Genomic DNA, 14295 nt, shown 5'->3' with positions numbered 1-14295 from the left:
TTAGCAGCATTCATTTTTCTGACTCTAACATGGCTGAAATTGCAGCACTTGCTCTCAGGGGCACATATATGGGATATCTGAGACTACCACAGTACCCACGTGCTGCATCAATTCTCTGGAATTCTCTTCCCCACCTCAGACTCTCCACCTCTCTACAAAACTTCAAACGGGCTCTCAAGACCCACTTCTTCACCCAACCCAGCCATCTCTCATCCTAACCCTCTGTTCCACGTGATCTGTTTATCCCATCTGTGTCACCCGTCTGGCTGCCCCTCCCCTTTAGAATGTAAGCTCTCACGAGCAGGGCCCTCTTCCCTCATGTGCTTATCTTTTTCTTACTTTAGTAGTCTTCAACGGCAGCAAATCCAGCAGTCTTCTGCCACCTGATACTTATTCCAGTGTCATCTGCTGATGTAGCAATGTTTATTTACCATGTACTTAGAAACATAGAAACATAGAATTTGTCGGCAGATAAGAACCACTTGGCCCATCTAGTCTGCCCCTTATTTTTTTTTTTTTTATCACTAACCTTATTTGATCCTTATTTCTTTGTAAGGATATCCTTATGTCTATCCCATGCATGTTTAAATTGCTCTACTGTCTTAGCCTCTACCACCTCTGATGGGAGGCTATTCCACTTGTCCACTACCCTTTCTGTGAAATAATTTTTCCGCAAATTTCCCCTGAACCTCCCCCCCTCCAGTCTCAGTGCATGTCCTCGTGTCCTATTGCTTCTCTTCATTTGGAGAATGTTTCCCTCCTGGACTTTGTTAAAACCCTTCATATATTTGAAAGTTTCTATCATGTCCCCCCTTTCCCTTCTCTGCTCCAAACTATACATATTGAGATTTCTTAGTCTTTCTGGGTATGTTTTGTGATGTAGGCCATGCACCATTTTAGTTGCCCTCCTTTGTACAGTTTCTAATGTATTAATATCCTTTTGAAGATATGGCCTCCAGAACTGAATACAGTATTCTAGATGAGGCCGTACCAATGACCTATACAGTGGCATTATTACTTCTTTCTTTCTGCTGCTGATTCCTCTCCCAATGCAGCCAAGCATCTGACTAGCCTTCCTCATTGCCTTGTTACATTGCTTACCTGCTTTTAAGTCATCTGAAATAGTGACTCCTAGATCCCTTTCCTCCTCAGTAGTTTCCAGTATAGTGCCATTAATACTGTATTTAGCGTTAGGATTTTTGAGACCCAAGTGCATGATTTTGCATTTTTTGGCATTAAACTGTAATTGCCAGACTCTTGACCATTCCTCTAGTCTACCTAGATCCTCAATCATTTGTTTTACCCCACCTGGTGTGTCTACCCTGTTGCATACCTTTGTGTCATCTGCAAAAAGGCATACTTTCCCTTTAATGCCATTTGTAATGTCACCAATAAAGATATTAAAAAGCACTGGTCCAAGTACAGATCCCTGGGGTACTCCACTGGTAACATTTCCCTCCTGTGAATGCACTCCATTTACCACAACTCTCTGTTTTCTATCCTTCAACCAAGATCTTATCCATTCAATAATCCTAATATCCAATCCCAAACTTTCAAGTTTATTTAGCAGTCTGCATGTGGAACTGTGTCAAAAGTGACAATACTAAATACTTTTGTCGTATAAACAACCCTTTATGAAGCTAAGAACACTGTACGCTGTTTGCTTAAGAAATACCGTATGGGTACGCTATCTGCGTAACGATCGCTAAGCCGTAGGCGAGACGCTCAAGCGTCACGTTCGCTCACGGCCCAGTGATCACAGGACACGTTATTGGTTATGTCTAGGGGAATGATTCGCTGTAGCGTAGCCTACGCTCGAGACCACGAGGAGGTCACCAGCGATGCAGACGCTCACAACACTATACCTTTATGTTAAAACCTTATACCAATGAAATACACTGAATACCTTAATGTGAGTACAGGGTGTAAGTGCAACCTTGTGTAACCTGACTAACTACAAAGCTGCTTGAGCGTCACCGACGCTCAAGTGAACACTTAACACTATAGAAAATACACAGATACTGGTTTAGGTTCCAAAGCCTATTAACTATGTATTATAACTAATATACTTGCAAAAAGGAATCACAGTACAAATGATACACTACAGTATAACATAAACCACCTAACCAGATAACTATACAGGAAACACACTACAATACAATACAGTTAAGTTTAAGGAGAAATAAGAGAAGATGAGAAGACAAGAGAGAGAGAGAGATTTGAGAGAGATTGGCTCACAATAACATTAAAAGACAATATGGTTGCAGCGAAGCTTACACATGTGAGGAACAATCGCTGCGCAGTTAATCAATGCTGAGAATCTTTGTTTAGAAAGTACTTGAGCTTACCCATGCTGCCTGTCCCTATATACACAACACCCAGCTACACAATCGTCCCTACAATGCCGCATGGGGCAGAAGCTAGACTCCATTTTATTCCAAAATGTCCAAGCCTCAAAACAATGCATATGTTCTGATTTTACAATTCCAAACAATCTAAATCACCTTTCACAATTTCAAGCAAACACAGTATCTCTATAACCAGAGCATATGAGTTATCACAAGACCAGACCACCAGGTACTCACAAGTATCAGCCTGCCATTGCTACCAGCACATATTCAAAAGTACTGCATGGTGGTATTTATGATTAACAAGATCCCAGCTACCATCACAGATTCCACAGGGCACCAACACTAACACCCAACAATCATCACAGCCAAGTTACAATATCCTATTTAAACCAGAAAGCAATATGTCTATATTTCCTTCTATAGCCATGTGATTCTATACTTAGCCTTTGGGAAGGAATTCTGTCCTGGGGATGTAGCCGCCATGCTGCTTGATGCTAGCTTAGTTCTGAGTGTCAGTCAGCCCTGTGATCTCCAGTGGGTATATCATACCTGCATTCCAGCTGTGGGGGTGTGTCAACCACAGGAAGTGTGTGTCCCTCCCAGCATGTGAGCCAGCTGCATCAGTGGCCTTGGTTATGTAACACAATGGGTGATGACCAACACATTCCTGTCTAGTGAGAAGCTATTGTTTGGCGAATACAAAACAGAATCCTGTCTGGGTTTTGTTCTATATTCATGATGTCCACTTTCAGTTGAGACAATGACATCTCAGCCCTCATTCTCCTGTATACAAATCCAGCCCCATTTGTAAACACAGGTGTTGGCCCTCCTTATTGAGTCTCAAAAGCTCAGTGTAATTAAAGGCTATTGTACTCCGTCTGCGGGAAAGATACTGATTTGGAGTACAATTGATCTTCAATTACTATTCCTGTGTTTACCTTATGCATGTGTAGATATGAGGCCCTCTTAACATGCAAACTATTGTTTGGGGGATCTCTGAGGTCAAAGAGACATTTGAGACCTACTGATGCCTGTCTCCAACTGTTCAGATGCATGACTAAGTAAGAACAAATAATAATAAATAAATGGACATAACTTCTTATGTCCATAACTATTCGCACGAGCAATTAATACGCTCCAAACCAACACCGGAATATTGCTAATTAAATACTCTTCCGATGGGTACCAAACACTGCTGTATGATTCCTGTTAGACCCTTCGTACGATGCAAAGAGGGACTCCTCAGCTCAGGGACATTCTATTTTAACCAAACTTTCAGAATCTATCAAAGGGACCATGATCTATAAACTACATTAATTGTGAACAGTTGTAACGAATGGGTCGCACGCTACGACTACGTAAACTCTACCGTAAATACGCATACCGCGCCTGCGAGTGCACGCTATTGCGGGTATGCGCCTCCACGGGAGAGCGCACGCATGCGCAGCACGGACCAGTGTGCGGTGCAAATATGGCAACGTGCATAGAGACATTTTTCTGACTTCGACAAAAGCCTTACTAAAGTCTAGATAAGCTATATCCATGGCTCCACCTTTATCCATCACTTTAGTCACGCAATCAAAAAAGTCAATAAGATTTGTTTGACATGATCTCCCCCCAGTGAATCCATGCTGTTTGGGATCCAGTAAATTGCCGGATTTGAGATAATCTACAACTCTTTCTTTTAAGAGTGTTTCCATCAATTTCCCTACTACTGATGTAAGACTCACTGGTCTGTAGTTGTTTGCCTCTTCCTTGCTTCCACTTTTGTGCAGTGGGACTACGTTTGCTCTTTTCCAGTCCCCTGGAATTTCTCCTGTAGCTAATGACTGGTTGAATAATTCTGTCAATGGTGCTACCAGCACCTCTTTAAGTTCTTTTAATATCCTTGGATGTATCCCATCTGGCCCCATAGATTTGTCCACTTTCAGCTTTGAGAGTTCTGTTAGGACCTTCTCCTCTGTAAATGTACTTGTTTCATTTTCCTGAATATCCCTGCAACTTAACTGTGGCCCCTTCCCCTCTCTTTCAGTAGTAAATACTGAGCAAAAATAATCATTAAGATGATCTGCTATTAAATTGTCTCCTTCAACAAGACTCCCAGTGTCCGTCTTTAGTTTTATAATACCGCCTTTTGTTTTTCTCTTTTCGCTTATATACCTAAAAAAAGTTTTGCCCCCTTTACCCACTGACTGGGCCATTTTCTCCTCAGCTTGTGCCTTTGCACATCTGATTACCTTCTTTGTCTCCTTCTGTCTAACAAGATATATCTTTTTGTCTTCATTATTTTGTGTCTGCTTATATTTCCTAAAAGCCATCTTTTTTGCTCTCACAATATTTGCTACTTCTTTTGCAAACCACACTGGCTTCCTTTTCCTTGTGTTTTTCCTAACAGTTTTGATACAAAGGTCTGTTGCCTTCAATATTGCACATTTTAATGTTTTCCACCTCTCCTGCACTGTTTCCAAGTTCCTCCACTCTGCCAAAGAATCGCTTACACATTTTCCCATCCCTACAAAATCAGCCTTCCTAAAATCCAACACCTTTGTTTTTGTATGGGACGAGTCAGTCTCTGTCTTAATGCTGAACCATACTGCTTGATGATCACTGGATCCCAGGTTTTCACCCACTTTTACGTCCGATAATCTGTCTCCATTTGTAAGTACCAAGTCTAATATTGCGTCTTTCCGAGTGGGCTCCCTCACCAATTGGTGGAGGGATGCTCCCTGAAGGGAATTTAAAATGTTCCTACTTCTAGTGGAACTAGCAACAGACACCTCCCAGTTTACATCAGGAAGATTAAAGTCTCCCATGATTATTACCTCTCCTTTTAATGCCATTTTAGTTATGTCCTGCAATAGGTTCTTGTCAAGTTCCTCTTCCTGACCTGGTGGCCTGTATATCACGCCAATACGAATAATTAACTTTTCCCCTGTTTCTATGGTCACCCAAAGGGCCTCAGTTTTTTCTTCAATACCTTGTATTAATGTAGTATTTATGGCATTTTTTACATACATTGCTACCCCTCCTCCGATTTTTCCAATTCTGTCCTTCCTAAATAAAGTATATCCTGGTATAGCTATGTCCCAGTCATGATTTTCATTGTACCATGACTCTGTAATTGCCACAATGTCTAGATCATCCCTTGTCATTATTGCAGTTAGTTCTGGGATTTTATTTCCTAAGCTCCTAGCATTTGCACACATAGCTTTTAGAGTTTTGTTTGTGCTTTTTCTGTTCCTAGCTATGTTCTTCTCTCTGCCTATTTTTATTTGGTTTTGATCTGAATTATCTTCTGTTGCTGTGGATATGCTTCCTATTCCCTTTGCCTGCAGAAACAATACCTCTGTGTTGGGGGAGCAGATTTCTTTATTCCTATTTGGTTCACTGCCCCCCTTTGTTAGTTTAAATAGTTCTTGATGAAGCATCCAAACTGTTCAGTTAGTATTCTCGTTCCCCTTGAAGATGGGTGCAGGCCGTCACTTTTGTATAAGCTCCTATCTTGCCAGATGGTGTGACTATGGCCTATAAATCCAAATCTCTCCTCATTGCACCATGTCCTTAGCCAAACATTGAAGTTTCTGATGCAATGAGTTCTGTCTTCCCCTCTGTGTACTGGCAATACTTCTGAAAAAGATACAGTGTTTGCCACCTGCTTCAGAGCAGTCCCTAACTTCCTAAATTCATCTTTTACAGCCATGAGTTCAGCATTTGCCAGGTCATTTGTCCCTAGGTGGACAATGACATCCACCTCCCCATCTTTTCTTGCTGCCTTCACAATTCTTAGCATGCGCGCTTTATCCCTTGGAGCTGTGGCTCCAGGTAAGCACCTTACTTGTTTCTCTACTTCATTTGCATTTCCCAGATGTATTCCTCTAATAATGGAATCTCCCAAGAGAAGTGCAGTCCTTTTGGAGATGCAATTTTCCTGTTCCATTTTCTGTTCCTATAGTTGGTAGATGTCCCCATATCCTCCTGTTCTGTAGTGCCTCTATTAGTTGTATATTCCAGCCCTGCAAGAGTAGCATACGAGTTTTGCAGTGTCACCGCTTGCGGGAGGTGTCTGTGTCCCTCTGGAAATCTCTGCCCTTGAGAGCCCACAGTAGTCCAGGCAGAATGTCTTCTGGTGGCTCTCTGAGGCAGTGGAGGCTTCAAAGACACAGACATCCTACAAATCTCAGCATGCAGTTTTGCTATCTCCTCCTTCAGCAGAGAAAATTGCTCACAGATTGGACAGCAGCTGAGTCTCCACGCTGCCTCTTTCCAAACAAATGCTTTACATCCATTGCACTGCACAAGGCCAAACATTGTATCAGATGTTAATGGTATTGCAAATCTTTGTGTCACTTTTTGTGTATTATAAAACTCACCTTTTTCTGTATTCTAACTCACCTGTTGCTGTTTCAAACTCACTTAATAAGCCAAGCCTCACTTTATAATGCACGCCTCTCACAAAGAGCACTTGTCCTATACTGTCTTCTGTGTACTCTGTAATTGGGCGCTGCGGAACCCTTGTGGCGCCATATAAATAAAGGATAATAATAATAATAATAATAATAATAATACCACCAGACTGAAAGGACCCAGGAGCAAGAAAGAGATCACACTCAGCAGCTTATGCAGGTACCACAGAGACTCCGCACCTCTCGTTATTTTAGGGGGCATCTAAACCTAAATGAATTGACTGATGGCGAGGTTATACACATGTTCCGGCTGATGGCGAGGTTATACAGATGTTCTGGCTGGCGAGGTTATACACATGTTCTGGCTGATGGCGAGGTTATACACATGATCTGGCTGATAGCGAGGTTATACACATGTTCCGTCTGATGGCGAGGTTATACACATGTTCTGGCTGATGGCGAGGTTATACACATGTTCTGGCTGATGGCGAGGTTATACACATGTTCTGGCTGATGGCGAGGTTATACACATGTTCTGGCTGATGGCGAGGTTATAACAATGGAAAGAAAGTATTCACATATGACAATAGCGCTCACCAAGTGACATGCAGGAGTGAATAAACAGCTAATAAAAATGCATTCACCCTTAGTAATATTCCTTGTTGATGTAATGAATGTAGGGAAAAGATTCACTTCGTCCCGGGCAATAACATTCAAGATTGAGCAGATGGGTTCACAAACATCTGAAAAACAATAGGTGCCTCGTTCCCCAAGGTATAAGGGTAAATGCAAGAGGCACCATTAAACGCAGACCATAGTGCAGTAGTTTTCTTAAAAGCACGCACAAATTTTAATGCACAGATTAAACTTACAGGAAGTTAAAAAACAAAGGCATGTCATAAAAGACTTCATGGGATAACACAGATGTTTATATCACCCAGCGATTTCTTGCAGCCACGGCAGATGGTATTGGAAAGTGTGCACAGTCTCTCCAAGTGTCCAACAGCATGCAGGATGGTGAAGGGTGAGTGTGTCCAGATGTCCCAGGGTCAGTCAAAGATTAAAAACGAGAAGCCACGCCAATACCATCTGCCGTGGCTGCAAGAAATCGCTGGGTGATATAAACATCTGTGTTATCCCATGAAGTCTTTTATGACATGCCTTTGTTTTTTAACTTCCTGTAAGTTTAATCTGTGCATTAAAATTTGTGCGTGCTTTTAAGAAAACTACTGCACTATGGTCTGCGTTTAATGGTGCCTCTTGCATTTACCCTTATACCTTGGGGAACGAGGCACCTATTGTTTTTCAGATGTTTGTGAACCCATCTGCTCAATCTTGAATGTTATTGCCCGGGACGAAGTGAATCTTTTCCCTACATTCATTACATCAACAAGGAATATTACTAAGGGTGAATGCATTTTTATTAGCTGTTTATTCACTCCTGCATGTCACTTGGTGAGCGCTATTGTCATATGTGAATACTTTCTTTCCATTGTTATATCTTTTGAAGTGTGGGATACACCTCTTTTCACACTTGATTCAGCTGCACTCTAAGTTAATTGCGCATACTATTGGAAACACCTGCTGTACTACGATTTGATGGCGAGGTTATACAGATGATCTGGCTGATGGCGAGGTTATACACATGTTCTGGCTATGGCGAGGTTATACACATGTTCTGGCTGATGGCAAGGTTATACACATGTTCTGGCTGATGGCGAGGTTATACACATGTTCTGGCTGATGGCGAGGTTATACAGATGATCTGGCTGATGGCGAGGTTATACACATGTTCTGGCTGAGGGCGAGGTTATACACATGTTCTGGCTGATGGCGAGGTTATACACATGTTCTGGCTGATGGCGAGGTTATACACATGTTCCGGCTGATGGCGAGGTTATACACATGTTCTGGCTGATGGCGAGGTTATACACATGTTCTGGCTGAGGGCGAGGTTATACACATGTTCCGGCTGATGGCGAGGTTATACACATGTTCTGGCTGATGGCGAGGTTATACACATGTTCTGGCTGATGGCGAGGTTATACACATGTTCCGGCTGATGGCGAGGTTATACACATGTTCTGGCTGATGGCGAGGTTATACACATGTTCTGGCTGATGGCGAGGTTATACACATGTTCCGGCTGATGGCGAGGTTATACACATGTTCTGGCTGATGGCGAGGTTATACAGATGATCTGGCTGTTGGCGAGGTTATACACATGTTCTGGCTATGGTGAGGTTATACACATGTTCTGGATGATGGCAAGGTTATACACATGTTCCGGCTGATGGCGAGGATATAGACATGTTCCGGCTGATGGCGAGGTTATACACATGTTCCGGCTGATGGCGAGGTTATACACATGTTCCGGCTGATGGCGAGGTAATACACATGATCTGGCTGATGGCGAGGTTATACACATGTTCTGGCTGATGGCGAGGTTATACACATGTTCCGGCTGATGGCGAGGTTATAGACATGTTCTGGCTGATGGCGAGGTTATACACATGTTCCGGCTGATGGCGAGGTTATACACATGTTCCGGCTGATGGCGAGGTAATACACATGTTCTGGCTGATGGCGAGGTTACACACATGTTCTGGCTGATGGCGAGGTTATACACATGTTCTGGCTGATGACGAGGTTATACACATGTTCCGGTTGATGGTGAGGTTATACACATGTTCTGGCTGATGGCGAGGTTATACACATGTTCTGGCTGATGGCGAGGATATACAGATGATCTGGCTGATGGCGAGGATATACAGATGATCTGGCTGATGGCGAGGTTATACACATGTTCTGGCTGATGGCGAGGTTATACAGATGATCTGGCTGATGGCGAGGTTATACACATGTTCTGGCTGATGACGAGGTTATACAGATGATCTGGCTGATGGCGAGGTTATACACATGTTCTGGCTGAGGGCGAGGTTATACACATGTTCTGGCTGATGGCGAGGTTATACACATGTTCTGGCTGATGGCGAGGTTATACACATGTTCCGGCTGATGGCGAGGTTATACACATGTTCTGGCTGATGGCGAGGTTATACACATGTTCTGGCTGATGACGAGGTTATACAGATGATCTGGCTGATGGCGAGGTTATACAGATGATCTGGCTGATGGCGAGGTTATACAGATGATCTGGCTGATGGCGAGGTTATTCACATGTTCTGGCTGATGGCGAGGTTATACACATGTTCTGGCTGATGGCGAGGTTATACACATGTTCTGGCTGATGACGAGGTTATACAGATGATCTGGCTGATGGCGAGGTTATACACATGTTCTGGCTGAGGGCGAGGTTATACACATGTTCCGGCTGATGGCGAGGTTATACACATGTTCCGGCTGATGGCGAGGTTATACACATGTTCTGGCTGATGGCGAGGTTATACACATGTTCTGGCTGATGGCGAGGTTATACACATGTTCCGGCTGATGGCGAGGTTATACACATGTTCTGGCTGATGGCGAGGTTATACACATGTTCTGGCTGATGACGAGGTTATACAGATGATCTGGCTGTTGGCGAGGTTATACACATGTTCTGGCTATGGCGAGGTTATACACATGTTCTGGCTGATGGCGAGGTTATACACATGTTCTGGCTGATGGCGAGGTTATACACATGTTCTGGCTGATGGCGAGGTTATACACATGTTCTGGCTGATGGCGAGGTTATACACATGTTCTGGCTGATGGCGAGGTTATACAGATGTTCTGGCTGTTGGCGAGGTTATACACATGTTCTGGCTATGGCGAGGTTATACACATGTTCTGGCTGATGGCGAGGTTATACACATGTTCTGGCTGATGGCGAGGTTATACACATGTTCTGGCTGATGGTGAGGTTATACACATGTTCCGGCTGATGGCGAGGTTATACACATGTTCCGGCTGATGGCGAGGTTATACACATGTTCTGGCTGATGGCGAGGTTATACACATGTTCCGGCTGAGGGCGAGGTTATATAGATGTTCCGGCTGAGGGCGAGGTTATACACATGTTCTGGCTGAACTGTAACAACATTCTCCATCTGTGTGACCTAATAAAAATAGATCTAGACCCAGAGACAGGACTCACGCTTTGTCTCAGACCTGCATAAGCTGCTGGTTGTGCTACACTTTCTGTCACCGGTACAGACCTTTCAATCTCTCAGGCGACCTTTTTAAGGTGCCTGACCCAGGTGCTGGTGGCCTTTATGTCTCTGATCTATACCTGTATCTTCTTCCCTAGCCAGGAGTCACAGTGGCATGCAGTCAGGATAGCTTTTTATATCTTTGCAGGCATGCCAATGTCCTCATGCTATAGACTGCCCACGCATTGGGCTGAGACCACCTAGGGTGATGTACCCAAACCGTCACTTTGCCCATTCTTCCAACGTGCAGGTGGTTAGTGAAAATCATGATGGTTGTACAGTAGTTGGTATACTGTCCCATGTCACGCTGCCTTTATCCTGGATCAGTCATCCCTCCAGGAGGAATTGGAGGCTGGACAAATGCCAAAGGAATGGCTGATGGGTAAGTACACAATACACTGGCCCATTACTGCCAGTCTACATTCATATATGTTATTTGTTACACCATGTTTTTTTATCTGTTTTTGCCTTCCAGGTATTTCTGGCTATGGCTTTTGTTTCTGATGGTCGCTTCCAGATACGTCTGCTGAACAGAAGTGTAATGATGCGCATAACACCACTATATCAGTGATAAAAAGCACTTATGGGCTATTAATATCTAGGTTCCTCTGTTTTCACAAATCTGGTAGGATTTTGCTGTATTCACTATCTAAAATATCGGGCACTGTGCTCAGCTGCTGTCTATTGCATAATCTTGCACCTCCAGATTATACATCTATACTCCTACACTCGCCTAATGTTTACACTGCTTGATACATCAACACCACTGTTCCAAATCAAATACCTTCAAACATTTAGCCTTTGGAAATATAATGCTTAATTCACACTGGAATGCGGCAGCTCACTTGTGCAATCGGCTCTGCCTAATTGACAGGCAGAGGCGGTCGCGGGGCGGGAGGGGGCGTGTCAGCGGTGTTTGGGGGGTGCAGTCTGGACAACGCCCACGTTTGTGGGGTGGGCCGAGGCGGCTGCATGATGTCACACGCAGCCGCTGCTACACTAAACATGTCGGGTAGCCGACTGCCCGTTCGGAGAGGGCTACTCGACAAATGCTTTCGCATGTTTGCAGGGAGGGGGGGCTGGATCTGGCATGCGGGCGGACTTGCCCTGTGCTGGGCGTCCCCCCGCATGTCAGAGAAAATGATCGTAGGTGTGCATTTTTTTCGCACATCTGTGATCAGGTCTGAATCCCCCCCATAGTTATCATTAGACTGTTGTTAATTGTGTTAACTACATACATACATGCAAGTAATAGTATCCTTACATGGGGGTCTATGTACTGAGCCTTGAAGAGAGATAAAGTAGATGGAGATAAAGTACCAGACAATCAGCTCCTAACTGTCATTTTGCAAACACAGCCTGTGACGTGATAGTTGATTGCCCATTACTTTATCTCCGTTCGCTTTATCTCTCACCAAACAAGTCTTAGTACACAGACCCCATTGTCTCTACTTAGGACACATTTAAATCTGTACCTACATTAATATAGTACATATAATCTGTTTCTGTTTTGTTAGAGAATATGGCCTGACAGGTGTCACTGATACCTTTTCTGTAGGAAATATACACACATTATACCACATAACATTTGCCGTACGTTTTTCATGTTGACCTTTTGACCCTGGTGACCTTTTGACTGTCGACCCGATGGTGTGGGCCCATTGACTGGTGACCTTGTAACTGTCTAAGTAACAGACCACACCCAGCCTGGTGAGACAGCCGCTGGATAAATCCTAATAACATCCCGCTATACAGGAGTCTCATCAGTGGCAGGAAGTGTCGCCCTGGTAATTATTGGCTGCGGGTATGGAGCACGCCCTGAGGACACCACCATCCTTCCTGAGCTGCGTGTGCCGGCATGTCTCCATTACATCACTACATCTCCAGCGCAGCGCACAGTCTCTGTAGATGAAGAGCAGGCACTGGTATATAGTACCCATGTCACTGCCAGGCCTGGGGGCATGCACACGCACTGATACTATATTACTGTACCATACTACTATACCAACCATAGAACAGTACTGTACCGTACTACTATACCAACCATAGAACAGTACTGTACCATACTACTATACCAACCATAGAATAGTACTGTACCATACTACTATACCATAACATAGAACAGTAGTGTACCATACTACTATACCATAACATAGAACAGTACTGTACCATACTACTATACCATAACATAGAATAGTACTGTACCATACTACTATACCATAACATAGAATAGTACTGTACCATACTACTATACCATAACATAGAATAGTACTGTACCATACTACTATACCATACCATAGAATAGTACTGTACCATACTACTATACCATAACATAGAACAGTACTGTACCATACTACTATACCATACCATAGAATAGTACTGTACCATACTACTATACCATAACATAGAATAGTACTGTACCGTACTACTATACCATAACATAGAATAGTACTGTACCATACTACTATACCATACTATAGACTAGTACTGTACCATACTACTATACCATAACAGAATAGTACTGTACCATACTACTATACCATACCATAGACTAGTACTGTACCATACTACTATACCATACCATAGAATAGTACTGTACCATAATACTATACCAAACCATAGAACAGTACTGTACCATACTACTATACCATACCATAGAATAGTACTGTACCATACTACTATACCATAACATAGAACAGTAGTGTACCATACTACTATACCATAACATAGAACAGTACTGTACCATACTACTATACCATAACATAGAATAGTACTGTACCATACTACTATACCATAACATAGAATAGTACTGTACCATACTACTATACCATAACATAGAATAGTACTGTACCATACTACTATACCATACCATAGAATAGTACTGTACCATACTACTATACCATACCATAGAATAGTACTGTACCATACTACTATACCATAACATAGAACAGTACTGTACCATACTACTATACCATACCATAGAATAGTACTGTACCATACTACTATACCATAACATAGAATAGTACTGTACCGTACTACTATACCATAACATAGAATAGTACTGTACCATACTACTATACCATACTATAGACTAGTACTGTACCATACTACTATACCATAACAGAATAGTACTGTACCATACTACTATACCATACCATAGACTAGTACTGTACCATACTACTATACCATACCATAGAATAGTACTGTACCATAATACTATACCAAACCATAGAACAGTACTGTACCATACTACTATACCATACCATAGAATAGTACTGTACCATACTACTATACCATACCATAGAATAGTACTGTACCATACTACTATACCATACCATAGAATAGTACTGTACCATACTACTATACCATAACATAGAACAGTACTGT

Source organism: Pseudophryne corroboree, chromosome 4, assembly GCF_028390025.1.
Source record: "Pseudophryne corroboree isolate aPseCor3 chromosome 4, aPseCor3.hap2, whole genome shotgun sequence".
Classification (NCBI taxonomy): domain Eukaryota; kingdom Metazoa; phylum Chordata; class Amphibia; order Anura; family Myobatrachidae; genus Pseudophryne; species Pseudophryne corroboree.
Note: the sequence above shows the minus strand (reverse complement) of the source record.